Source organism: Monodelphis domestica, chromosome X, assembly GCF_027887165.1.
Source record: "Monodelphis domestica isolate mMonDom1 chromosome X, mMonDom1.pri, whole genome shotgun sequence".
In the NCBI taxonomy this organism is placed as follows: domain Eukaryota; kingdom Metazoa; phylum Chordata; class Mammalia; order Didelphimorphia; family Didelphidae; genus Monodelphis; species Monodelphis domestica.
Genome location: NC_077235.1, coordinates 74,643,649 through 74,668,759, shown reverse-complemented (window position 1 = coordinate 74,668,759; position 25,111 = coordinate 74,643,649). Strand labels below are relative to the sequence as shown.

Here is a 25,111-nt window from a genome sequence, read left to right as displayed (position 1 = left end):
TGTCTAGAAATATCAGGAAAATATTCCAGAAGAGCTCTGAATGAAGTAGGTGGACATCATCCTCCGAATTTTACAAATGGCAGAAGGCCAATCAGAGAAGGGCCATGGTATTTGCTCACCCTACTAAGTGTCCCTCCAGGCTAGGCCAAAGCCCAGAGGCTTCCTTGGCCCTTCACTTAACTCCTGCCTTATAACAGTAGAGCTGTATGGAGAAATTCTCCCCGTTTCTGAGGAAGCTCTTTCCATGGAACTGGAGCACATCAAGATTTGCTCTCAGAGGAGGTCCAAGCCAAGATGCAAGCTAGCCATCCTGTCAGGAAGGGAAAGCTGGGCTCACAAGTGTGCTTCTGTCCCTTACTGGCTGTGTGACTTTGGCCAAGTCCCTGCCATGATCCTGACTTCATTTAACCCTTTCTGTCAAAGGAGTAGCTTTTCCCAGAAGACCTCTGAGGTCTCTTTTAGCCCTCCTGACCCACCCACACCTACAAGCCCATCTAAATCCCATCCCAACATCACTGCCCTCCTAGCCCTGACCCAACCACTTCCTTCTCCCTGTAAATACTTTGCCAGTCTATTGCTTTCTCTTGGGGCAGCCCCCAACCAGCAGGTTCATCCCTCTTTCTAAGTCTAAATTCTGGAATGAAGTCCAGGAGTCTCCCTGTCCCTGTCTCCTGAGCCACATGTGTCCCCCATCCCGTGGGGACTGTTACAGGTAAGATCCCAGGGGAGGTGGAAAGCCAAGGTTTCGAAGGGAACAATCTTGGACTGGTTCCCTACTTCCTACACTCTTGTCTCCCATATTGAGGCTATTTTTCCCTTCTCCAACAGTCTATTCCGAGCCCTGGGACAGCCATTAAACAGACAGAGCTGAAGCCCCGCTAGGTGGACCCCACCCCCCACGCTGAGAGAAGAAGGATGGTGACGTCAACGCTGACCTCGCTCCTGCCGCAGTCCCCCTCCCAGTCAGCCACTGGCCAGCCTCCACGAGCCCCGCCCCACATTCCACTCACTACTCTGCCTCCAGCCTCGCGCCCACCCCCGCCCCGCTTGTTCTTCCTCCCCCACAGCCCTCTCCCCCTGTTTACCCCTCCTCCCACCGCTGCTGCTCCGGACTAGAGCTGTCAGGGGGGCTTATTAACCGCTGCAATCCCGGGCACCAGGCTCGGAGAGAGAGAACTACAGGGGCCGCCATTGATGTCCCAAGACCAGAGCCCCTCTATCCCTTCTTAAACACCCCTGGGCTTCCTGTATTGTCATCCAGCAGTGCCGCCTTAGTGTCCTTTCTCACAGTGCACTCTCCCTTTCTTTCTAGGTGTCCCTGCCATGGGAGACTGAGCCATTTGCTTTATACTCTCATTAAGGGAAAGAACTTGACCATTTTCTCCTATATTCTCTGTTCACATGACTCTGGAGTCTCATATAAGGAATAATGTAAACTTCTGAATCTCGGGATGTAGAGAGCATGTGGCAATTAGTACATATGAAAACGGGAAACATGTCTCAACATACAGATCTCCATATATACAAGATCATTCTTTATTCCTCTGTAACAATTCTCATGTATGTTTTCTACCTATCATCGCCAGTGCAGTTGGACCTCCTCACAATCCTTGGTTCTCATTTTCTCTCTTCCTTTATTCAGTACTCCCAGATTCTCTCTTCATACATGAAACGTTCTACTGCTTCTCTCCCTGTGATTGAATTCTTGAAGAACATATTGTCTCCTTATAGATTTCTATAACACAGAAAGAGAGCTCCATTTGTGCTCATGGGAATAAGAATATAGCGTGAAGGAGGATTCCTGCACAAAGACAATGTGCTGTATGTGTGTGTGTGGGGGGGGGTGGGGCTTCTTAGCCCTGAAAACAACTGTGTGTAGGTGTGAAAAAATGAGCATTAGGGGTATAGAGCAGAATTCCGAATAAGAACATGTAAACGGAAGAAACAAAAGATGTCTCAATACCCACAGAAGGTGGCATCTTCATCTAGCAGGAGATGTGTCTGAATCTTCCAGCACCTTTTTCCTTGATATTTTCCATAGGAAGGAATGATCTCAATCTGTTTTCCTTTGGTTGCCCCTCTTCCCTTTAAGTCAAATGTATCTGGGGACCATTTTGATAAACTCTAGTGTCCAATATGATCCCTGATGAATGTCAATGAAAATACTGTATGAAATGGTTGTATTGAAAGGGGAAGGAGTGTGTTCCTATGTGAGAGTTCTTATTCTCTGTGTATCTGTTGGGAGGTCAGAGTTTGAGGTTCTAATGTAGGCTAGAAGTGCTCCTAGTTCACCTGGTGAACATGCATCCTCTATCCTTGAATTCATTTCCCCAAACTATGGCTGGGCTCATCTTTTTTCTGAGCTGGCAGGAGGGAAACAAGGTTAGTGAGAGATATGGTAAAGAAGGATCACATGGCCTCTGGTCAGGTCTCTGATTCTCCTAGAACCCTTCTGATAGCCCTAGCAAGTCTCATTTCTCAACCTAAAAACTCCCACCTCTGTTCTGTCCCTCATCTCCACCCATGAATAAAACCTTTCTGGATTCCTGCGCTGCCAAGTTTGTCTCCCCTTCTGTGGCCAGGTTGTTCCCCCTCTCAAAGGAATGCTACACACACACACCCCTCCCAAACAGGTATATATATCTGAGGGGAGGAAAGAGCCTACACATCTGTCTACAAACACCAGGAAAATGTTCAAACAGGCCTTCGAGTGAAGCAGGTGGGGTTGTTCATCCCCTCCATATCACAAATGGCAGAAAATTAGTCCCACCCCACCCTTGCCAGAGGCTTGCTTAACTCCTTTCGGTAAATTCTCCCCCGGTTTCTGGGGAAGCTCCCATGACGGAAGTCCAAGCCAAGATGGAAGCTAGCCATTCTGGCAAGAAGACAAAGCTAAAGCACAGGTGTCTTCTACCCTATTTGACCTTGGTGACCCTTCCCTGCTCTTGACTTACCTTCAAAGGAGGAGATTGAAAAAGATGACCTTGGAGGGTTAGGGGTGTAATCAACACATACATACAAGCCCATCAGGATCCCATCTCCATATCACTTCCCTTCATCATCATTCTACTCCCTGTGAAAACTCTGCCTGTCTTGCTTTTCCTTGAGGCAGCTCCCAACCAGCAGGAGCCTTTTAAAACCTGGAATCAAGCCCAGGAGTGTCTCTTTGGTCCTGCCTCCTAAGCCACATGTGTCCCCCATCCCTCAGGGAGTGTCACAGCTCAGAGCCCAGGGAGTGGAAGGCCAAGGATCTGTAGGGCTCCCTTAGGGACCTTTTCCCTACTTTGGGAGCTGTCCCTGGCAGGAGTGGATCCTGCCATCTCTCCCTTCTCCAACATCTAATTCCAGGCCTTGGGCAGTCATTATTAGACAGACAGAACTTTGAAGCCTGACTAGGTGGAATCCCCACCCCAGAGAGCTGATGTAGTGAGGTCAACATTCACCTGTCTCCTGCAAAAGTCCCTCAGCATCCACAAGCCCCACGCTCATTCCCCCCCCTCCCTTCCCCCACCTGATCTCCCCCTGCTTCTCCCACCATGCAGAAAGCTAGTGTCTGGGCAACTTATCACTTCTACATAGCACAACACAACACAACTATAGCAAAGTGGAATTCTGCAACATTTCCCCCTGTAAGTTCCCAAAGGTTATATAGATGCCTTGAAAGGCCCTGGCAGATGAAATCGAGTGATGCCCAGTGGTGGTATGTGTGGAGGGAAACTGAGATACTGGATGATATGGTGACTTTCCCTAAGAGTTAAAACATGGTCCTGGGAATTCTTGACCTCTTGTATTTATGTCTGGACTGCTCTGGGAAATGCAGCCTTTTAGGGAACAAGCAAATTTAGCATAGAGTGGTCAGGGGGCTTATTAACTGCTACAATCCTGGGCACCAGGCTCGGAAGGAGAGGACCAAGGGACCGCCACACACACACACACACACACACACACACACACACACACACATCTCCCAAACAGAGAATAATCTAAGGAGGACAGGAAAGAGGGACCCTGCCTACACATCTGTCTAAAAACACCAGGAAAATGTTTAAGAGCAGCTCTAAGTGTCCCAATGGCAGAAAGCAAATCAGAGAAGGGCATGGTATTTACTGGCTCACCTTGGTAAATATCCCCAAGGCTAGGCCAAAGAGGCTTGCTTAGACCCCACTTAACTCCTGCCTTATAACAGTAGAGTTCTAGAACCACTGGCTCTATGGGGAAATTCTCCTCCTGTTTCTGGAGAAGCTCTTCCTATGGGATTGGGGTCCATCAAACTTGACTCTCAGAGCAGGACCAAGGCAAGATGGAAGCTGTGCTCACAAGTGTACCTTCTACCCTTACTGGCTGTGTGACCTTGGCCATGGCAGTCCCTGCCCTGATCTTGACTTCACTTACCCTTTCTGTTTCAGGAGATGGTTGGTCTTTATGACCTCTGAGGTCCCAATGACCTCTGAGGTCTCTTTTAGCCCTCCTGACCCACCCACACCTACAAGCCCATCAGGATCCCACCTCAACATCACTGCCCTTCTCTTAGCCCTAACCCAACCACTTTCTACTCCCTGTGAAAACTCTGCCCTTCTATTGCTTTCCTTTCAGGCAGCCCCCAACCAGCAGGTTCAGCCCTTATTCTGAGCCTAAAGCCTGCAATCAAGCCCAGGAGTCTCCCTGGCCCTGCCTCCTGAGCCACATGTGTCCCTCATCCCTCAGGGAGTGTCACAGCTCAGAGCCCAGGGAGTGGAAGGCCAAGGATCTGTAGGGCTCCCTTGGGGACCTTTTCCCTACTTTGGGAGCTGTCCCTGGCCTGGGGCTTCTGTTTCCTACTCACTTAACTCCCAGGTTCAGACCACTGAGTCTCAGATGGGCTTTGGGCTGCATCCTGCCATCTCTCCCTTCTCCACCATCTATTCCCAGGCCTGGGGCAGCTATTATTACACAGACAGAGGTGAAGCCTGGCTAGGTGGACCCCCTCCCTGTCACTGAGCGTCTGCAGATGGTGACGTCAGCGCTCACCTGTCTCCTGCCGCTGTCCCCCTCGGGCCAGACAATGCCCAACCTCCACGAGTCCCACCCTACATCCCACTCACCTCTCTATAGCCACCTGACCACCCCACCCCACCTGCAATTCCCCTTACCCACTAGCCCTCTCCCCCTACTTCCCCCCTACCGCTGCAAAGACTAGAGTTGTCAGGGGGGCTTATTAACCGCTGCAATCCCGGGAGGGCACCAGGCTCCCAGGGAGAGGACCACAGGGGCCGCCATTGATGCCCCAAGACCCTCAGCTCTCTGTCCAGAAGCCCTTCTGTCCCCTCTTCAACACCCCTGGGCTTCCTCTATTCTCATCCAACAGGGCTCCCATATTTCACCGGTCTGTTCGAGTCAGGCAGTGGCTCCCTTTCTCTTCACCTAGTCTGGCTGGGGAGGAATCAGTAATTCTCTGTATAATCCTACCCAGAGAGTACCTTGTCCTTTCTCTTTTTGTGTCTTCTCTTTATTCACATGACTAGCATCTGTCAGGTAGAGAAGAATTTGGCCCTTCTCTACATGAGCACATAGAGAATATGTAACACTACAGGCACAAAAAGACAGAGAAGTCCTTGGGTGTGCTTGTGTCTGCTCAGGCTCTCTCTCTCTTCATTCCTTTATGGGGTCACACGTAGGTTTTTCTGTTACTTCATTTCTAGGACTTTCCCTTTCTATCTCCTCTTAAACCTTAGAAATCATTCTCTCTCTTCCTCTGTGTAAGAGTACTCACATGTTCTCTTGGTTCCTATATAAGCGTGTGGTTACATTCTCTCCAAATATTCACATGTATCCATTTCCTCTAACCTCTCTATACATGAAAGGAGCCTTCTTCTAGTACTCAGAGAGCATGACATTATTCTTCCTTCATTTGTTCTTATATACAAGGACATTGTATCTCAGGGAAACAGGGGGAGAGTCAATGCGTACTGACCAATGATATCCATGTGCAAGGAAACATGAGTGTTCAGAAATGTGAAGAAAGAAAGAGGATACTTGAGTAATCCTATGTATGAGGTGCTAGTGGCTATATAGTGGCTTCACATGCCCTACAACATGGTTGCTCCAATATCTGTGACTAAAGAGCGGTTTTGTAGCAACTCCTCCACATACTCAGTTAGAGAAAGGATATCACAGTGCTGACATATGAGCAGCAAGAGAGTAGGGAGGAGAATTCCTAATGCAAATGTATAAAGAAAACATTTTTATGTGGACATGATGGCTAGGGAGAGAGAGTGGGCGAGTCCTCTCTAAAACCTGTTTTGCCTTTGGCTGCTCCATCTCTTCCTTTCCTAACTGAGTCTCGAGTTTCTGGGGGCCCTTTAGAGAGCCTCATCATCATTCCTCATGAAAAGACCGCATTGAAAGGGGCAGCACCGTGTGTTTCCATGTGAGAGCTGTCTTTGTGTGTGGGAGTTCCAGGGTGTGTGTCCCACCTTCCATCCCATCCCTTGGTAGCTACTTGGTAAAGAGAAGCTAGAGCTCAGATTCTAGTGCCCGGGGGGAGAATCCAGGGGCGGGAAAGCCAGCGTTCTGAAGGGAACAAACAGTTAGCGCCTGGTTCCCTAACGTCTCCCCAACTCAGACAGCTGCTAAATGTCGGGTGGCCTTTGGGCGGGCCCCTTCCGTCTCCCCCCTCCTCCAACATCTTATTCCCAGGCCTCGGGTAGCCCTTAGAAAGGCGGAACTGAAACGGGACCCCCACCCCCCACCAGCTAAGAGCCAACGGGTGGTGACGTCAATGCTCACCTCGCTCCTGCCGCAGTCCCCCTCCCTGTCAGCCACTGGCCAGCTCTCGGTCTACAGCCACGCGCCCACCCCCGCCCCGCTTGTTCTTCCTCCCCCACAGCCCTCTCCCCCTGTTTACCCCACCTCCCACCGCTGCTGCTCCGGACTAGAGCTGTCAGGGGGGTTTATTAACCGCTGCAATCCCGGGCACCAGGCTCGGACAGAGAGAACTACAGGGGCCGCCATTGATGTCCCAAGACCAGCCCCTCTATCCCTTCTTAAAGACCCCTGGGCTTCCTGTATTGTCATCCAGCAGTGCCGCCTTATTGTCCTTTCTCACAGTGCACTCTCCCTTTCTTTCTAGGTGTCCCTGTCATGGGAGACTGAGCCATTTGCATTATACTCTCATTAAGGGAAAGAACTTGACCATTTTCTCCTATATTCTCTGTTCACATGACTCTGGAGTCTCATATAAGGAATAATGTAATACTTCTGAATCTCGGGATGTAGAGAGCATGTGCAATTAGTACATATGAAAACGGCAAACATGTCTCAACATACATATACATATATATGTTCTGGGTCTCTCTCTTCCTCCACAAGAACTCTCATGTCTGGTTTCTATATGTTCATATGACCATTCCACTTGGACCATATGAATCACTTCTTCATTCTACCTCCTCAGAAACCTTAGTTCTCATTCTTTCTCTTCCTCTCTATGAGTACTCCCACATTCACTCTTTTCTGATGTGTATATCTGATCTTCTCTGTGTGTGTGTGCAGCCTTATATTTTCTCTACATCCATTCCCATATTTGTTTCCCCATACCCTTCCTTCTTACTTGAAAGGTTGCTACTGCTTCTCTCCCTGTGATTGAATGCTTGAAGATTCCTGTTAGTGAAGATACATTCAAAATGGGTAAAGAGTAAAACCATAAATAAATTAGGTGAACATAGAATAGTTTCCCAGAATTTAAGAACAAGCAAGACACAGAGAACATTAAAAATGTAAAATGAATGACTTTGATTATATCAAATTAAAAAGATTTTTTAAACAGACAAAAACCAAAGCAACCAAAATTAGAAGGCAACAACTGGGAGAACATTTTTACAACAAAACTCTCTGACAAAGGTTTAATTTCCCAAATATATAAGGAAATAAGCCAAATTTACAAAAAAAAACAAAAACAAAAAAAACAAGCCATTCCCCAATCAACTAATGGTCAAGAGACATGAATAGGCAGTTTTCACAGGATGAAATAAAAATTCTCAATAAGCACATGAAAAAGTATTCTAAATCCCTCCTGATTAGAGAAATTCAAATTAAAACAACTCTGAGGAACCACCTCAAACTTAAGAGATTGTCCAATTTGGCAGCAAAGGTAAGTGATACATGTTGATGGGGATGTGGCCAAATGGGACACTAATACACAACCATTCTGGAGGGCAATTTGAAATTATGCCCAAAGGGCTTTAAAAGAATGCCTTCCCTTTGACCCAGACATACCACTGTTGGGTTTGTACCCCAAAGAGATATTAAGGGGAAAGACTTGTACAAAAATGCTTATATGAATAACGTTGAAACAGGCTTTCAACAAGGATACCTGTATAACCCAGTGCAATTACTTGTAAGCTCTAGGAGGGAAGGGGAGGAATCGTGAATCTTGTAACCATGGAAAAATATTCTAACGAAAAGAAAAAAGATTCCTTTTGGTTTCCACAAAGAGTATAACAGTCCTCTATAATTCTAAACATAGAAAGAGACCATCTATGTGTGCTCATGGGAATAAGGATATAGAGGGAAGGGGTATTCATTGAAGAAGAATTCCTGTACAAAGACAATGTGAGTGCTCATATATGTGAAAAAGAAGAGGGAATACTTGAGTAAATGCTATGTATGATGTGCTGGACACTATGTAAGTGTCTTTAGTAGCCCTTAAAATAACAAGGCTCATATATAGGTGAAGAGAGAAAGAGTATAGGGTAGGTAGTTCACATAAAGAGAGATGTAAAGGAGCATATCTCAGTGTGGAAATATGAGCAGCAGTGGGGTATGGAGGAAATTCCCAATATGAATGAGTAAACAGTCCATATCAATATATGGAGAAATGGACAAGTAATAGAATGTATGAGGGTCCTCAAAGATGTCTCAATATACCCACAGAAGGTAGGCAATCTTCACCTAGGAGATGTGTCTGAATCTTCTAGCATCTTTACCCTTGGGATTCCCCATAGGAAAGAATTTTCTCAGTCTATTTTCCTTTCCTTACTCAATCCTTCCTCTTTCTAAGTCAGTCCAATGTATCTGGGGACCATTTGGATATACTCTTTAGTTTCCTCAATATGATCCCTGATGGATGTCAATGAAAATACTTTATGAAGTTTTGTATTGAAAGGGGAAGGAGTGTGTGTTTCCTATGTGAGAGTTCTTATTCTCTGTGTATGTGTCCTATCTTCCATCCAATCTCTTAGTGGATCTTTGGGAAGCAGCTGGGATAGGTCAGAGTGTATGAGGATCATGTGGAGGCTTATCTCTCTTGGTGTTGGACTTTCTTTTATATTTCTGTTCACTAGAGTATTTGGTGGAATAAGCTTTGGCTTGTTGTTGTAGTGCTCCTAATTCACCTGGTGAAGATGCCCTCCTCTATCCCTGAATTCATTTTCCCAAACTATTTGGCTGGGCTCCTGCTTCTGGCCTCATCTTCTTTTTCTGGAAGGCTGTTGGCAGGAGGGAGACAAGGTTAGTGAGACATGGTGGTAAAGAAAAGGGCACATGATGCCCTCTGGTCAAGGGATTGTTATTCAACAGGTTTCCATTCCTACTCTGATTCCCCCAGCACCCTTCTGGTAGCCCCAGCAGGTCCCATTACTCACTTTAAAACTCCCACCTCTGTTCTGTCCATCATCTCCACCTCCCTTTCCATGAATAAAGCCCAGCTGTCACCCCACGTTTCTGGACTCCTGCCCATCCAAGCTTGGCTCCCTTTCTGTGGCCAGTTCTTAGCCACTTCTATCATGTTCCTCCTCCCAAAGGAACTGCTACACACACAGAGAGACACGCTCACACACACACACACATCTCCCAAACAGAAAATAATCTAAGGAGGACAGGAAAGAGGGACCCTGCCTACACATCTGTCTAAAAACACCAGGAAAATGTTTAAGAGCAGCTCTAAGTGTCACAAATGGCAGAAAGCAAATCAGAGAAGGGCATGGAATTTACTGGCTCACCTTGGTAAATATCCCCAAGGCTAGGCCAAAGAGGCTTGCTTAGACCCCACTTAACTCCTGCCTCATAACAGTAGAGTTCTAGAACCACTGGCTCTATGGGGAAATTCTCCTCCTGTTTCTGGAGAAGCTCTTCCTATGGGATTGGGGTCCATCAAACTTGACTCTCAGAGCAGGACCAAGGCAAGATGGAAGCTGTGCTCACAAGTGTACCTTCTACCCTTACTGGCTGTGTGACCTTGGCCATGGCAGTCCCTGCCCTGATCTTGACTTCACTTACCCTTTCTGTTTCAGGAGATGGTTGGTCTTTATGACCTCTGAGGTCCCAATGACCTCTGAGGTCTCTTTTAGCCCTCCTGACCCACCCACACCTACAAGCCCATCAGGATCCCACCTCAACATCACTGCCCCTCTCTTAGCCATAACCCAACCACTTTCTACTCCCTGTGAAAACTCTGCCCTTCTATTGCTTTCCTTTCAGGCAGCCCCCAACCAGCAGGTTCAGCCCTTATTCTGAGCCTAAAGCCTGCAATCAAGCCCAGGAGTCTCCCTGGCCCTGCCTCCTGAGCCACATGTGTCCCTCATCCCTCAGGGAGTGTCCCAGCTCAGAGCCCAGGGAGTGGAAGGCCAAGGATCTGTAGGGCTCCCTTGGGGACCTTTTCCCTACTTTGGGAGCTGTCCCTGGCCTGGGGCTTCTGCTTCCTACTCACTTAACTCCCAGGTTCAGACAACTGAGTCTGAGATGGGCTTTGGGCTGCATCCTGCCATCTCTCCCTTCTCCACCATCTATTCCCAGGCCTGGGGCAGCTATTATTAGACAGACAGAGGTGAAGCCTGGCTAGGTGGACCCCCTCCCCCTCACTGAGCGTCCGCGGATGGTGACGTCAGCGCTCACCTGTCTCCTGCCGCTGTCCCCCTCGGGCCAGACAATGCCCAACCTCCACGAGTCCCACCCTACATCCCACTCACCTCTCTAAAGCCACCTGGCCACCCCACCCCGCCTGCACTTCCCCTTACCCACTAGCCCTCTCCCCCTACTTCCCCCCTACCGCTGCAAAGGACTAATTGTCAGGGGGGGCTTATTAACCACTGCAATCCCGGGAGGGCACCAGGCTCCCAGGGAGAGGACCACAGGGGCCGCCATTGATGCCCCAAGACCCTCAGCTCTCTGTCCAGAAGCCCTTCTGTCCCCTCTTCAACACCCCTGGGCTGCCTCTATTCTCATCCAACAGGGCTCCCATATTTCACCTGTCTGTTCAAGTCAGGCAGTGGCTCCCTTTCTCTTCACCTAGTCTGGCTGGGGAGGAATCAGTAATTCTCTGTATAATCCTACCCAGAGAGTACCTTGTCCTTTCTCTTTTTGTGTCTTCTCTTTATTCACATGACTAGCATCTGTCAGGTAGAGAAGAATTTGGCCCTTCTCTACATGAGCACATAGAGAATATGTAACACTACAGGCACAAAAAGACAGAGAAGTCCTTGGGTGTGCTTGTGTCTGCTCAGGCTCTCTCTCTCTCTTCATTCCTTTATGGGGTAACACGTAGGTTTTTCTGTTACTTCATTTCTAGGACTTTCCCTTTCTATCTCCTCTTAAACCTTAGAAATCATTCTCTCTCTTCCTCTGTGTAAGAGTACTCACATGTTCTCTTGGTTCCTATATAAGCGTGTGGTTACATTCTCTCCAAATATTCACATGTATCCATTTCCTCTAACCTCTCTATACATGAAAGGAGCCTTCTTCTAGTACTCAGAGAGCATGACATTATTCTTCATTTGTTCTTATATACAAGGACATTGTATCTCAGGGAAACAGGGGGAGAGTCAATGCGTACTGACCAATGATATCCATGTGCAAGGAAACATGAGTGTTCAGAAATGTGAAGAAAGAAAGAGGATACTTGAGTAATCCTATGTATGAGGTGCTAGTGGCTATATAGTGGCTTCACATGCCCTACAACATGGTTGCTCCAATATCTGTGACTAAAGAGCGGTTTTGTAGCAACTCCTCCACATACTCAGTTAGAGAAAGGATATCACAGTGCTGACATATGAGCAGCAAGAGAGTAGGGAGGAGAATTCCTAATGCAAATGTATAAAGAAAACATTTTTATGTGGACATAATGGCTAGGGAGAGAGAGTGGGCGAGTCCTCTCTAAAACCTGTTTTGCCTTTGGTTGCTCCATCTCTTCCTTTCCTAACTCAGTCTCGAGTTTCTGGGGGCCCTTTAGAGAGCCTCATCATCATTCCTCATGAAAAGACCGCATTGAAAGGGGCAGCACCGTGTGTTTCCATGTGAGAGCTGTCTTTGTGTGTGGGAGTGCCAGGGTGTGTGTCCCATCTTCCATCCCATCCCTTGGTAGCTACTTGGTAAAGAGAAGCTAGAGCTCAGATTCTAGTGCCCGGGGGGAGAATCCAGGGGCGGGAAAGCCAGCGTTCTGAAGGGAACAAACAGTTAGCGCCTGGTTCCCTAACGTCTCCCCAACTCAGACAGCTGCTAAATGTCGGGTGGCCTTTGGGCGGGCCCCTTCCGTCTCCCCCCTCCTCCAACATCTTATTCCCAGGCCTCGGGTAGCCATTAGAAAGGCGGAACTGAAACGGGACCCCCACCCCCCACCAGCTAAGAGCCAACGGGTGGTGACGTCAATGCTCACCTCGCTCCTGCCGCAGTCCCCCTCCCCGTCAGCCACTGGCCAGCGCTCGGTCTACAGCCACGCGCCCACCCCCGCCCCGCTTGTTCTTCCTCCCCCACAGCCCTCTCCCCCTGTTTACCCCACCTCCCACCGCTGCTGCTCCGGACTAGAGCTGTCAGGGGGGTTTATTAACCGCTGCAATCCCGGGCACCAGGCTCGGAGAGAGAGAACTACAGGGGCCGCCATTGATGTCCCAAGACCAGCCCCTCTATCCCTTCTTAAAGACCCCTGGGCTTCCTGTATTGTCATCCAGCAGTGCCGCCTTATTGTCCTTTCTCACAGTGCACTCTCCCTTTCTTTCTAGGTGTCCCTGTCATGGGAGACTGAGCCATTTGCATTATACTCTCATTAAGGGAAAGAACTTGACCATTTTCTCCTATATTCTCTGTTCACATGACTCTGGAGTCTCATATAAGGAATAATGTAATACTTCTGAATCTCGGGATGTAGAGAGCATGTGCAATTAGTACATATGAAAACGGCAAACATGTCTCAACATACATATACATATATATGTTCTGGGTCTCTCTCTTCCTCCACAAGAACTCTCATGTCTGGTTTCTATATGTTCATATGACCATTCCACTTGGACCATATGAATCACTTCTTCATTCTACCTCCTCAGAAACCTTAGTTCTCATTCTTTCTCTTCCTCTCTATGAGTACTCCCACATTCACTCTTTTCTGATGTGTATATCTGATCTTCTCTGTGTGTGTGTGCAGCCTTATATTTTCTCTACATCCATTCCCATATTTGTTACCCCATACCCTTCCTTCTTACTTGAAAGGTTGCTACTGCTTCTCTCCCTGTGATTGAATTCTTGAAGATTCCTGTTAGCGAAGATACATTCAAAATGGGTAAAGAGTAAAACCATAAATAAATTAGGTGAACATAGAATAGTTTCCCAGAATTTAAGAACAAGCAAGACACAGAGAACATTAAAAATGTAAAATGAATGACTTTGATTATATCAAATTAAAAAGATTTTTTAAACAGACAAAAACCAAAGCAACCAAAATTAGAAGGCAACAACTGGGAGAACATTTCTACAACAAAACTCTCTGACAAAGGTTTAATTTCCCAAATATATAAGGAAATAAGCCAAATTTACAAAAAAAAACAAAAACAAAAAAAAACAAGCCATTCCCCAATCAACTAATGGTCAAGAGACATAAATAGGCAGTTTTCACAGGATGAAATAAAAATTCTCAATAAGCACATGAAAAAGTATTCTAAATCCCTCCTGATTAGAGAAATTCAAATTAAAACAACTCTGAGGAACCACCTCAAACTTAAGAGATTGTCCAATTTGGCAGCAAAGGTAAGTGATACATGTTGATGGGGATGTGGCCAAATGGGACACTAATACACAACCATTCTGGAGGGCAATTTGAAATTATGCCCAAAGGGCTTTAAAAGAATGCCTTCCCTTTGACCCAGACATACCACTGTTGGGTTTGTACCCCAAAGAGATATTAAGGGGAAAGACTTGTACAAAAATGCTTATATGAATAACGTTGAAACAGGCTTTCAACAAGGATACCTGTATAACCCAGTGCAATTACTTGTAAGCTCTAGGAGGGAAGGGGAGGAATCATGAATCTTGTAACCATGGAAAAATATTCTAACGAAAAGAAAAAAGATTCCTTTTGGTTTCCACAAAGAGTATAACAGTCCTCTATAATTCTAAACATAGAAAGAGACCATCTATGTGTGCTCATGGGAATAAGGATATAGAGGGAAGGGGTATTCATTGAAGAAGAATTCCTGTACAAAGACAATGTGAATGCTCATATATGTGAAAAAGAAGAGGGAATACTTGAGTAAATGCTATGTATGATGTGCTAGACACTATGTAAGTGTCTTTAGTAGCCCTTAAAATAACAAGGCTCATATATAGGTGAAGAGAGAAAGAGTATAGGGTAGGTAGTTCACATAAAGAGAGATGTAAAGGAGCATATCTCAGTGTGGAAATATGAGCAGCAGTGGGGTATGGAGGAAATTCCCAATATGAATGAGTAAACAGTCCATATCAATATATGGAGAAATGGACAAGTAATAGAATGTATGAGGGTCCTCAAAGATGTCTCAATATACCCACAGAAGGTAGGCAATCTTCACCTAGGAGATGTGTCTGAATCTTCTAGCATCTTTACCCTTGGGATTCCCCATAGGAAAGAATTTTCTCAGTCTATTTTCCTTTCCTTACTCAATCCTTCCTCTTTCTAAGTCAGTCCAATGTATCTGGGGACCATTTGGATATACTCTTTAGTTTCCTCAATATGATCCCTGATGGATGTCAATGAAAATACTTTATGAAGTTTTGTATTGAAAGGGGAAGGAGTGTGTGTTTCCTATGTGAGAGTTCTTATTCTCTGTGTATGTGTCCTATCTTCCATCCAATCTCTTAGTGGATTTTTGGGAAGCAGCTGGGATAGGTCAGAGTGTATGAGGATCATGTGGAGGCTTATCTCTCTTGGTGTTGGACTTTCTTTTATATTTCTGTTCACTAGAGTATTTGGTGGAATAAGCTTTGGCTTGTTGTTGTAGTGCTCCTAATTCACCTGGTAAAGATGCCCTCCTCTATCCCTGAATTCATTTTCCCAAACTATTTGGCTGGGCTCCTGCTTCTGGCCTCATCTTCTTTTTCTGGAAGGCTGTTGGCAGGAGGGAGACAAGGTTAGTGAGACATGGTGGTAAAGAAAAGGGCACATGATGCCCTCTGGTCAAGGGATTGTTCTTCAACAGGTTTCCATTCCTACTCTGATTCCCCCAGCACCCTTCTGGTAGCCCCAGCAGGTCCCATTACTCACTTTAAAACTCCCACCTCTGTTCTGTCCATCATCTCCACCTCCCTTTCCATGAATAAAGCCCAGCTGTCACCCCACGTTTCTGGACTCCTGCCCATCCAAGCTTGGCTCCCTTTCTGTGGCCAGTTCTTAGCCACTTCTATCATGTTCCTCCTCCCAAAGGAACTGCTACACACACAGAGAGACACGCTCACACACACACACACATCTCCCAAACAGAAAATAATCTAAGGAGGACAGGAAAGAGGGACCCTGCCTACACATCTGTCTAAAAACACCAGGAAAATGTTTAAGAGCAGCTCTAAGTGTCACAAATGGCAGAAAGCAAATCAGAGAAGGGCATGGAATTTACTGGCTCACCTTGGTAAATATCCCCAAGGCTAGGCCAAAGAGGCTTGCTTAGACCCCACTTAACTCCTGCCTTATAACAGTAGAGTTCTAGAACCACTGGCTCTATGGGGAAATTCTCCTCCTGTTTCTGGAGAAGCTCTTCCTATGGGATTGGGGTCCATCAAACTTGACTCTCAGAGCAGGACCAAGGCAAGATGGAAGCTGGGCTCACAAGTGTACCTTCTACCCTTAACTGGCTGTGTGACCTTGGCCATGGCAGTCCCTGCCCTGATCTTGACTTCACTTACCCTTTCTGTTTCAGGAGATGGTTGGCCTTTTATGACCTCTGAGGTACCAATGACCTCTGAGGTCTCTTTTAGCCCTCCTGACCCACCCACACCTACAAGCCCATCAGGATCCCACCTCAACATCACTGCCCCTCTCTTAGCCATAACCCAACCACTTTCTACTCCCTGTGAAAACTCTGCCCTTCTATTGCTTTCCTTTCAGGCAGCCCCCAACCCGCAGGTTCAGCCCTTATTCTGAGCCTAAAGCCTGCAATCAAGCCCAGGAGTCTCCCTGGCCCTGCCTCCTGAGCCACATGTGTCCCTCATCCCTCAGGGAGTGTCCCAGCTCAGAGCCCAGGGAGTGGAAGGCCAAGGATCTGTAGGGCTCCCTTGGGGACCTTTTCCCTACTTTGGGAGCTGTCCCTGGCCTGGGGCTTCTGCTTCCTACTCACTTAACTCCCAGGTTCAGACAACTGAGTCTCAGATGGGCTTTGGGCTGCATCCTGCCATCTCTCCCTTCTCCACCATCTATTCCCAGGCCTGGGGCAGCTATTATTAGACAGACAGAGGTGAAGCCTGGCTAGGTGGACACCCTCCCCCTCACTGAGCGTCTGCGGATGGTGACGTCAGCGCTCACCTGTCTCCTGCTGCTGTCCCCCTCGGGCCAGACAATGCCCAACCTCCACGAGTCCCACCCTACATCCCACTCACCTCTCTAAATCCACCTGGCCACCCCACCCCGACTGCACTTCCCCTTACCCACTAGCCCTCTCCCCCTACTTCCCCCCTACCGCTGCAAAGGACTAATTGTCAGGGGGGGCTTATTAACCACTGCAATCCCGGGAGGGCACCAGGCTCCCAGGGAGAGGACCACAGGGGCCGCCATTGATGCCCCTCTTGACCCTCAGCTCTCTGTCCAGAAGCCCTTCTGTCCCCTCTTCAACACCCCTGGGCTGCCTCTATTCTCATCCAACAGGGCTCCCATATTTCACCGGTCTGTTCAAGTCAGGCAGTGGCTCCCTTTCTCTTCACCTAGTCTGGCTGGGGAGGAATCAGTAATTCTCTGTATAATCCTACCCAGAGAGTACCTTGTCCTTTCTCTTTTTGTGTCTTCTCTTTATTCACATGACTAGCATCTGTCAGGTAGAGAAGAATTTGGCCCTTCTCTACATGAGCACATAGAGAATATGTAACACTACAGGCACAAAAAGACAGAGAAGTCCTTGGGTGTGCTTGTGTCTGCTCAGGCTCTCTCTCTCTTCATTCCTTTATGGGGTCACACGTAGGTTTTTCTGTTAGTTCATTTCTAGGACTTTCCCTTTCTATCTCCTCTTAAACCTTAGAAATCATTCTCTCTCTTCCTCTGTGTAAGAGTACTCACATGTTCTCTTGGTTCCTATATAAGCGTGTGGTTACATTCTCTCCAAATATTCACATGTATCCATTTCCTCTAACCTCTCTATACATGAAAGGAGCCTTCTTCTAGTACTCAGAGAGCATGACATTATTCTTCCTTCATTTGTTCTTATATACAAGGACATTGTATCTCAGGGAAACAGGGGGAGAGTCAATGCGTACTGACCAATGATATCCATGTGCAAGGAAACATGAGTGTTCAGAAATGTGAAGAAAGAAAGAGGATACTTGAGTAATCCTATGTATGAGGTGCTAGTGGCTATATAGTGGCTTCACATGCCCTACAACATGGTTGCTCCAATATCTGTGACTAAAGAGCGGTTTTGTAGCAACTCCTCCACATACTCAGTTAGAGAAAGGATATCACAGTGCTGACATATGAGCAGCAAGAGAGTAGGGAGGAGAATTCCTAATGCAAATGTATAAAGAAAACATTTTTATGTGGACATGATGGCTAGGGAGAGAGAGTGGGCGAGTCCTCTCTAAAACCTGTTTTGCCTTTGGCTGCTCCATCTCTTCCTTTCCTAACTCAGTCTCGAGTTTCTGGGGGCCCTTTAGAGAGCCTCATCATCATTCTTCATGAAAAGACCGCATTGAAAGGGGCAGCACCGTGTGTTTCCATGTGAGAGCTGTCTTTGTGTGTGGGAGTGCCAGGGTGTGTGTCCCATCTTCCATCCCATCCCTTGGTAGCTACTTGGTAAACAGAAGCTAGAGCTCAGATTCTAGTGCCCGGGGGGAGAATCCAGGGGCGGGAAAGCCAGCTTTCTGAAGGGAACAGTTAGCGCCTGGTTCCCTAACGTCTCCCCAACTCAGACAGCTGCTAAATGTCGGGTGGCCTTTGGGCGGGCCCCTTCCGTCTCCCCCCTCCTCCAACATCTTATTCCCAGGCCTCGGGTAGCCCTTAGAAAGGCGGAACTGAAACGGGACCCCCACCCCCCACCAGCTAAGAGCCAACGGGTGGTGACGTCAATGCTCACCTCGCTCCTGCCGCAGTCCTCCTCCCCGTCAGCCACTGGCCAGCTCTCGGTCTACAGCCACGCGCCCACCCAGGCCCCGCTTGTTCTTCCTCCCGCACAGCCCTCTCCCCCTGTTTACTCCTCCTCCCACCGCTGCTGCTCCGGACTAGAGCTGTCAGGGGGGCTTATTAACTGCTGCAATCCCGGGCACCAGGCTCGGAGAGAGGGAACTACAGGGGCCGCCATTGATGTCCCAAGAGCCCCTCTATCCCTTCTTAAACACCCCTGGGTTTCCTGTATTGTCATTCAGCAGTGCCGCCTTAGTGTCCTTTCTCACAGTGCACTCTCCCTTTCTTTCTAGGTGTCCCTGTCATGGGAGACTGAGCCATTTGCTTTATACTCTCATTAAGGGAAAGAACTTGACCATTTTCTCCTATATTCTCTGTTCACATGACTCTGGAGTCTCATATAAGGAATAATGTAATACTTCTGAATCTCGGGATGTAGAGAGCATGTGGCAATTAGTACATATGAAAACGGGAAACATATCTCAACATATATATATACATATATATGTTCTGGGTCTCTCTCTTCCTCCACAAGAACTCTCATGTCTGGTTTCTATATGTTCACATGACCATTCCACTTGGACCATATGAATCACTTCTTCATTCTACCTCCTCAGAAACCTTAGTTCTCATTCTTTCTCTTCCTCTCTATGAGTACTCCCACATTCACTCTTTTCTGATGTGTATATCTGATCTTCTCTGTGTGTGTGTGCAGCCTTATATTTTCTCTATATCCATTCCCATATTTGTTTCCCCATACCCTTCCTTCTTACTTGAAAGGTTGCTACTGCTTCTCTCCCTGTGATTGAATTCTTGAAGATTCCTGTTAGTGAAGATACATTCAAAATGGGTAAAGAGTAAAACCATAAATAAATTAGGTGAACATAGAATAGTTTCCCAGAATTTAAGAACAAGCAAGAGACAGAGAACATTAAAAATGTAAAATGAATGACTTTGATTATATCAAATTAAAAAGATTTTTTAAACAGACAAAAACCAAAGCAACCAAACTTAGAAGGCAACAACTGGGAGAACATTTTTACAACAAAACTCTCTGACAAAGGTTTAATTTCCCAAATATATAAGGAAATAAGCCAAATTTACAAAAAAAATAAAAAACAAGCCATTCCCCAATCAACTAATGGTCAAGAGACATGAATAGGCAGTTTTCACAGGATGAAATCAAAATTCTCAATAAGCACATGAAAAAGTATTTTAAATCCCTCCTGATTAGAGAAATTCAAATTAAAACAACTCTGAGGAACCACCTCAAACTTAAGAGATTGTCCAATTTGGCAGCAAAGGTAAGTGATACATGTTGATGGGGATGTGGCAAAATGGGACACTAATACACAACCATTCTGGAGGGCAATTTGAAATTATGCCCAAAGAGCTTTAAAAGAATACCTTCCCTTTGACCCAGACATACCACTGTTGGGTTTGTACCCCAAAGAGATAATAAGGGGAAAGACTTGTACAAAAATGCTTATATGAATAACGTTGAAACAGGCTTTCAACAAGGATACCTGTATAACCCAGTGCAATTACTTGTAAGCTCTAGGAGGGAAGGAGAGGATCATGCATCTTGTAACCATGGAAAAATATTCTAACGAAAAGAAAAAAGATTCCTTTTGGTTTCCACAAAGAGTATAACAGTCCTCTATAATTCTAAACATAGAAAAAGACCATCTATGTGTGCTCATGGGAATAAGGATATAGAGGGAAGGGGTATTCATTGAAGAAGAATTCCTGTACAAAGACAATGTGAGTGCTCATATATGTGAAAAAGAAGAGGGAATACTTGAGTAAATGCTATGTATGATGTGCTGGACACTATGTAAGTGTCTTTAGTAGCCCTTAAAACAACAAGGCTCATATATAGGTGAAGAGAGAAAGAGTATAGGGTAGGTAGTTCACATAAAGAGAGATGTAAAGGAGCATATCTCAGTGTGGAAATATAAGCAGCAGGGGGGTATGGAGGAAATTCCCAATATGAATGAGTAAACAGTCCATATCAACATATGGAGAAATGGACAAGTCATAGAATGTATGAGGGTCCTCAAAGATGTCTCAATATACCCACAGAAGGTAGGCAATCTTCATCTAGGAGATGTGTCTGAATCTTCTAGCATCTTTACCCTTGGGATTCCCCATAGGAAAGAATTTTCTCAGTCTGTTTTCCTTTCCTTACTCAATCCTTCCTCTTTCTAAGTCAGTCCAATGTATCTGGGGACCATTTGGATATACTCTTTAGTTTCCTCAATATGATCCCTGATGGATGTCAATGAAAATACTTTATGAAGTTTTGTATTGAAAGGGGAAGGAGTGTGTGTTTCCTATGTGAGAGTTCTTATTCTCTGTCTATGTGTCCTATCTTCCATCCAATCTCTTAGTGGATCTTTGGGAAGCAGCTGGGATAGGTCAGAGTGTATGAGGATCATGTGGAGGCTCATCTCTCTTGGTGTTGGACTTTTATATTTCTGTTCACTAGAGTATTTGGTGGAATAAGCTTTGGCTTGTTGTTGTAGTGCTCCTAATTCACCTGGTGAAGATGCCCTCCTCTATCTCTGAATTCATTTTCCCAAACTATTTGGCTGGGCTCCTGCTTCTGGCCTCATCTTCTTTTTCTGGAGGCTGTTGGCAGGAGGGAGACAAGGTTAGTGAGACATGGTGGTAAAGAAAAGGGCACATGATGCCCTCTGGTCAAGGGATTGTTATTCAACAGGTTTCCATTCCTACTTTGATTCCCCCAGCACCCTTCTGGTAGCCCCAGCAGGTCCCATTACTCACTTTAAAACTCCCACCTCTGTTCTATCCATCATCTCCACCTCCCTTTCCATGAATAAAGCCCAGCTGTCACCCCACGTTTCTGGACTCCTGCCCATCCAAGCTTGGCTCCCTTTCTGTGGCCAGTTCTTAGCCACTTCTATCATGTTCCTCCTCCCAAAGGAACTGCTACACACACAGAGAGACACGCTCACACACACACACACATCTCCCAAACAGAAAATAATCTAAGGAGGACAGGAAAGAGGGACCCTGCCTACACATCTGTCCAAAAACACCAGGAAAATGTTTAAGAGCAGCTCTAAGTGTCACAAATGGCAGAAAGCAAATCAGAGAAGGGCATGGAATTTACTGGCTCACCTTGGTAAATATCCCCAAGGCTAAGCCAAAGAGGCTTGCTTAGACCCCCCTTAACTCCTGCCTTATAACAGTAGAGTTCTAGAACCACTGGCTCTATGGGGAAATTCTCCTCCTGTTTCTGGAGAAGCTCTTCCTATGGGATTGGGGTCCATCAAACTTGACTCTCAGAGCAGGACCAAGGCAAGATGGAAGCTGGGCTGACAAGTGTACTTCTACCCTTACTGGCTGTGTGACCTTGGCCATGGCAGTCCCTGCCCTGATCTTGACTTCACTTACCCTTTCTGTTTCAGGAGATGGTTGGCCTTTTATGACCTCTGAGGTACCAATGACCTCTGAGGTCTCTTTTAGCCCTCCTGACCCACCCACACCTACAAGCCCATCAGGATCCCACCTCAACATCACTGCCCCTCTCTTAGCCATAACCCAACCACTTTCTACTCCCTGTGAAAACTCTGCCCTTCTATTGCTTTCCTTTCAGGCAGCCCCCAACCAGCAGGTTCAGCCCTTATTCTGAGCCTAAAGCCTGCAATCAAGCCCAGGAGTCTCCCTGGCCCTGCCTCCTGAGCCACATGTGTCCCTCATCCCTCAGGGAGTGTCACAGCTCAGAGCCCAGGGAGTGGAAGGCCAAGGATCTGTAGGGCTCCCTTGGGGACCTTTTCCCTACTTTGGGAGCTGTCCCTGGCCTGGGGCTTCTGCTTCCTACTCACTTAACTCCCAGGTTCAGACAACTGAGTCTGAGATGGGCTTTGGGCTGCATCCTGCCATCTCTCCCTTCTCCACCATCTATTCCCAGGCCTGGAGCAGCTATTATTAGACAGACAGAGGTGAAGCCTGGCTAGGTGGACACCCTCCCCCTCACTGAGCATCCGTGGATGGTGACGTCAGCGCTCACCTGTCTCCTGCTGCTGTCCCCCTCGGGCCAGACAATGCCCAATCTCCACGAGTCCCACCTTACATCCCACTCACCTCTCTATAGCCACCTGACCACCCCAACCCACCTGCACTTCCCCTTACCCTCTCACCCTTCTCCCCCTACTTCCCCCCTACAGCTGCAAAGGACTAATTGTCAGGGGGGCTTATTAACCACTGCAATCCCGGGAGGGCACCAGGCTCCCAGGGAGAGGACCACAGGGGCCGCCATTGATGCCCCTCTTGACCCTCAGCTCTCTGTCCAGAAGCCCTTCTGTCCCCTCTTCAACACCCCTGGGCTGCCTCTATTCTCATCCAACAGGGCTCCCATATTTCACCGGTCTGTTCAAGTCAGGCAGTGGCTCCCTTTCTCTTCACCTAGTCTGGCTGGGGAGGAATCAGTAATTCTCTGTATAATCCTACCCAGAGAGTACCTTGTCCTTTCTCTTTTTGTGTCTTCTCTTTATTCACATGACTAGCATCTGTCAGGTAGAGAAGAATTTGGCCCTTCTCTACATGAGCACATAGAGAATATGTAACACTACAGGCACAAAAAGACAGAGAAGTCCTTGGGTGTGCTTGTGTCTGCTCAGGCTCTCTCTCTCTTCATTCCTTTATGGGGTCACACGTAGGTTTTTCTGTTAGTTCATTTCTAGGACTTTCCCTTTCTATCTCCTCTTAAACCTTAGAAATCATTCTCTCTCTTCCTCTGTGTAAGAGTACTCACATGTTCTCTTGGTTCCTATATAAGCGTGTGGTTACATTCTCTCCAAATATTCACATGTATCCATTTCCTCTAACCTCTCTATACATGAAAGGAGCCTTCTTCTAGTACTCAGAGAGCATTATTCTTCCTTCATTTGTTCTTATATACAAGGACATTGTATCTCAGGGAAACAGGGGGAGAGTCAATGCGTACTGACCAATGATATCCATGTGCAAGGAAACATGAGTGTTCAGAAATGTGAAGAAAGAAAGAGGATACTTGAGTAATCCTATGTATGAGGTGCTAGTGGCTATATAGTGGCTTCACATGCCCTACAACATGGTTGCTCCAATATCTGTGACTAAAGAGCGGTTTTGTAGCAACTCCTCCACATACTCAGTTAGAGAAAGGATATCACAGTGCTGACATATGAGCAGCAAGAGAGTAGGGAGGAGAATTCCTAATGCAAATGTATAAAGAAAACATTTTTATGTGGACATGATGGCTAGGGAGAGAGAGTGGGCGAGTCCTCTCTAAAACCTGTTTTGCCTTTGGCTGCTCCATCTCTTCCTTTCCTAACTCAGTCTCGAGTTTCTGGGGGCCCTTTAGAGAGCCTCATCATCATTCTTCATGAAAAGACCGCATTGAAAGGGGCAGCACCGTGTGTTTCCATGTGAGAGCTGTCTTTGTGTGTGGGAGTGCCAGGGTGTGTGTCCCATCTTCCATCCCATCCCTTGGTAGCTACTTGGTAAACAGAAGCTAGAGCTCAGATTCTAGTGCCCGGGGGGAGAATCCAGGGGCGGGAAAGCCAGCGTTCTGAAGGCAACAAACAGTTAGCGCCTGGTTCCCTAACGTCTCCCCAACTCAGACAGCTGCTAAATGTCGGGTGGCCTTTGGGCGGGCCCCTTCCGTCTCCCCCCTCCTCCAACATCTTATTCCCAGGCCTCGGGTAGCCATTAGAAAGGCGGAACTGAAACGGGACCCCCACCCCCCACCAGCTAAGAGCCAACGGGTGGTGACGTCAATGCTCACCTCGCTCCTGCCGCAGTCCTCCTCCCCGTCAGCCACTGGCCAGCGCTCGGTCTGCAGCCACGCGCCCACCCCGGCCCCGCTTGTTCTTCCTCCCGCACAGCCCTCTCCCCCTGTTTACCCCTCCTCCCACCGCTGCTGCTCCGGACTAGAGCTGTCAGGGGGGCTTATTAACCGCTGCAATCCCGGGCACCAGGCTCGGAGAGAGAGAACTACAGGGGCCGCCATTGATGTCCCAAGACCAGAGCCCCTCTATCCCTTCTTAAACACCCCTGGGCTTCCTGTATTGTCATCCAGCAGTGCCGCCTTAGTGTCCTTTCTCACAGTGCACTCTCCCTTTCTTTCTAGGTGTCCCTGTCATGGGAGACTGAGCCATTTGCTTTATACTCTCATTAAGGGAAAGAACTTGACCATTTTCTCCTATATTCTCTGTTCACATGACTCTGGAGTCTCATATAAAGAATAATGTAAACTTCTGAATCTCGGGATGTAGAGAGCATGTGGCAATTAGTACATATGAAAACGGGAAACATATCTCAACATATATATATACATATATATGTTCTGGGTCTCTCTCTTCCTCCACAAGAACTCTCATGTCTGGTTTCTATATGTTCATATGACCATTCCACTTGGACCATATGAATCACTTCTTCATTCTACCTCCTCAGAAACCTTAGTTCTCATTCTTTCTCTTCCTCTCTATGAGTACTCCCACATTCACTCTTTTCTGATGTGTATATCTGATCTTCTCTGTGTGTGTGTGCAGCCTTATATTTTCTCTATATCCA

General features: G+C 47.0%; 1 long non-coding RNA gene across 2 annotated transcripts; it reads right to left on the bottom strand.

Moving 5' to 3' along the window:
- Positions 1-1,518: 1,518 nt before the first annotated feature.
- LOC130456129 (uncharacterized) lies at positions 1,519-24,436 on the bottom strand. Of its 2 annotated transcripts, XR_008914628.1 has the most exons (6): positions 21,072-24,436; positions 19,303-19,352; positions 15,227-15,319; positions 13,443-13,492; positions 9,369-9,461; positions 1,519-1,735 (listed from the first exon to the last, which is right to left on the bottom strand). It is a non-coding gene; the product is annotated as an uncharacterized LOC130456129 (long non-coding RNA). The 2 variants fall into 2 exon arrangements; XR_008914627.1 differs by lacking the exon at positions 1,519-1,735 and having other exon boundaries at positions 6,931-9,461.
- Positions 24,437-25,111: the final 675 nt, after the last annotated feature.